We start from the raw sequence: 3,875 nt of genomic DNA, 5'->3' as shown, positions 1-3,875 counted from the left end.
TAGTCTAAGTTTTAATTTACCCACGTGTGTGGGAACAATGTTATCTTTTCATCCAAAACAATTATAGCCAACCTAGTTCTCTAAACAGGTTAGTAGATTTTAGCTCAACGCCAATTTCAATGCGCGTCACCGAAACCAGTATGCCTGTATTATTAATCATAACACGATAAACAATACGTCGCTCGTATTAAATACCACAATGCAAAACACCTTCGTCCTAAGAACAGCGGAATCAGCCAACCCGTCTCCTTCAATAAGATGAATTAGTTTAAAATGTATTCTATGGTTTCAATAAGGATTACAACAGCAATCTACGATCTCACTTCAACTAGCCATCCACCCAGATATTTACCTGAAGTGAAACGAGACTACGTCGTGTTAATATGTGGTCAAACTATCTAATAACAGTCGAAAGTGACTTAGCTCCTGTATCCATACAGTAAGTTTATCAAAATTAACTGCAATATAAGGCGATGTGATATTACTATAATTACCAGATTAAGTCTTCACGGCGTCTGTATTCCACCAGTACGTTCGTTAAACTTAAACTGCAAGTTAGGAATACATTTAACATTCATTCACCCACGTGCACACTACTGAAGCAATTCCTATATGCTCCTTATTAAACACTGATTTTAAAAGAGATCTTTAATTATCTCATAACAGTGATCCAAACTCCAAATCACACAAATCCCGTACACACCATTTCTTCCGTTTTTCAGACCCTTGCATTCACTCACTCACACATGAAACAGCTCACTCAATACCCAATACCTTACTGCTTCAATATACTGTTTCAAATAACTCAATTTATGTATTCCCAAGAAAGCCAGCACATGCGATAAACCAATAACTCAGTAGGCTATTAAGGCTTATTTGAACTGCTTTGAATACAACCTAAATCCCATAAAGGCCAGAACATGCGATAGTGGATATTTCAATAGTCCCCTATTTGAACTGCCTTATAATACACAATTTCCCATATAAGCCAGAACATGCGATAAACCAGTAAATTAATACTCAGATTATTTGAACTGCTAAATCTCCCATAAAAGCCAGAACATGCGACAACGGTTAATTCACTTCCCGTTGTGTGAACTGCTAAAAACATTGGTTGCGAACCAAAAATAGCGACTATACCGTACTTAAAGAATTCCCATCTACCCTCCAACTCCGTGCGGTCCGTTTTAATGAAGACTGAGAACACCAACACCCCACTCTAAATCACCCAGCATTCACTACTCATCAAAGTATGCTTACCTTGAATTTACTACAGAGGCCTTCTGCATAACATGGGCGAATTCAGGAGTGGAATGTGTAGTGCTCTCTGTCTTTTCAAGATCCCAGTCGAGGTCACCAAAGTTTATACCTATCTTTTCTATCTTGTTTATAGTTAATCTTGTTACTTGAACACACTGAGTACGAGAAAATGTGTACTGCCCCTTTAAGAGACTACAGTTGATTAAGTTTAGCTGTCATCTCCGTTTATTTTTCAGTCTTCGGTTGCTGATCTGCCGTTGACTCTTGCCTTCTCTCCCCTCTTTTCACGCAATTGTTTTGTTGCATTTGCTGCACGTCGCGATGTTTTAATCTTTTTGTGCGAAATACAGCCACACTTTTGACCGTTTACCTTTCGGTATTTTCTCTGTTAAAAGGTTGATGGCTAGTTCTGTTTGTGCTTGCTCTGTGAAATGCTGCCTGCTCTTCACAGTCATAAGACTGTTGCTATGAAAACACCAATGAGCGTGAGCGACACAAGAAAAAGTTTACATTGGGAGCTGGGGCAGTTTTACATGTGCCCCACGGAATCTGCCTAGCAACCGTGTTCAATTGGCTCAGGCACCGAAATGAAGCACCGAAATCTGCGTTGCATTTCGGTCCGGGTAGGTACCGGATGTATTGGAACCGGTTCTCGGTACCCAACCCTACTCCTCACTCCCCCCCCCCCCCACTCCACTTCAACTCCTCACGCCCCTCACTTGTTATCTGGGCTCGTCTTGAATGGACAGAACTCAATTCAAGCTCCGGAATATTCTCTCCCCTGCTCCTTTGGCATTCCAAGGTTAGGTATTTGCTCCGTGTTGTTCCCAAGGTTTAGGTATTTTTGAGTTTTTTTGTATTTAACTCCTAAGTTCGCTTTCTTTCTTTCTTTCTTTCCACTCAGTGATGCTTTAGGTAAAACTAGGCAGCCACTTGAGGCAAGTCTAAAATGTAAAGCTCCATATAGCATGTAGTGGTGAAGTTCACATAAAACAGTGAGTTTCATTTAGCAGTTTAGAGCATTTCTCTGACTACCAGTGGAAACACCATGACATTATGACAGTCTGATTCGTCTCCTCCTTATCTACAGTGAATGTCAAGATGGCTAATTGTAGTCATGACATAGAAAGGTTTACAACCTCATCCTTGTCCTCCATCCTATGTCTGGGAAGAGATCACAGTATTTGTTGAAATACAAACCCTCAACTGCAACAGGTTTGTGCTGGGATGCCTGGGAAAGCTTTAACACAAATGTACTAAAGAAACCACTGAACTAGACTGGCCAACCAACCAGCACACTCTGACCTGTACTGCTTGTTGAAAACATGCTTCAAACCTGTGCTTCCCTTAAGGACTCATATTTACAGATCAAAAATGGGACAGATGTAATTTTGACTTGTAGCGTCTGTCTGATCATGGTGTGAATGGGGCCATGAGTGTTCAGCTATGACAGGCAGAGTGAAAGCCACAGGATAGGAAGAGTGGATGTGGTGGTGGGTGTTGGCTAGTCCTTCCCAGGCAAAGCAGTGTACTGTTATCCTGTCTCCTTATTACCTGGGTAGAAACATCAATCTGGGCTTACTGTCATTAGTGTTCACGTGATGTACAGCACACAGTGACAAACAATCATCAAGATATGAGCAGTACTATGACAAGGTGCCAGAGTACTTCACAAGATGCTGTTAGGTGAAAATTCACCCTAGTTACCTCAGGACTCTGGAGCTGCATATAAGTATATTTATTAGACAAACAACAATTGCAATCGGGCTCACTCCCAGCACAAGGCTGAAAGTGAAGCCACATCGCACATCGCACAAGGTTTATTGAGACAGAAGTTTAGCGTTCAGCAGGGATAACCACGTGGTGGATTTCTGACGTCCGAGGCAAGGATGGAAGTTTTGCAAGGTCGGAAGAAACACAGTTCGACCCTTCTTATCACCTCTGGTCTAAACATGCTCTTGTACATATGTAGACTAAGTGGCACCTAATATTCTAAGTTACACACACGCAGAAACACAGAAAAGCCATGTTCCTGCTTACATAAGCACATGATTCATATAAGGTAATTAATAATACAAGGCACTTGATTATTTCATTATGTCATTAGCAGTGTTTCGAAATGATCTCCATCAGATGCTGTCAGATCCATTGTGCTCTGCATGGAAGGCTTGGAGGGCCATTCTTGCCATGATCATTCAACACTAATCCCATCATCATGATTCACAGAGGGGGGTTTTCTCTGCCCGTCTGAAAGCTGTCACCTGGAGAAGATCTGCATTATGTTGAGGAAGGTGTGCACAATTACAGTGGATGGGGAAACCCTTAAACACATAAATTAATGCTTGCCGTGTCTGATTTATCAACTTTGGTTTTATTGAAGGGCTGAGAGGTGTGAACTCAGTCACCTGTAAAAGGACAGAATTATGATGAACAGCATGTTCTGTTGTATACATATCTGATATGCCCATGACATGGCCATTAATCGTTAAGATTCTTTACTTTGTGTGTATTTGTCTATGAGTGTGTGTATTTGAGATAGAGAGTGTGTGTGTGTACTTGTAAAGAGACAGAGATTTTCCAGAGATAAATAAATAGGAAATGACGTACTAACCACA

This window comes from Clupea harengus, chromosome 19, assembly GCF_900700415.2.
Source record: "Clupea harengus chromosome 19, Ch_v2.0.2, whole genome shotgun sequence".
Lineage (NCBI taxonomy): Eukaryota > Metazoa > Chordata > Actinopteri > Clupeiformes > Clupeidae > Clupea > Clupea harengus.
Note: the sequence above shows the minus strand (reverse complement) of the source record.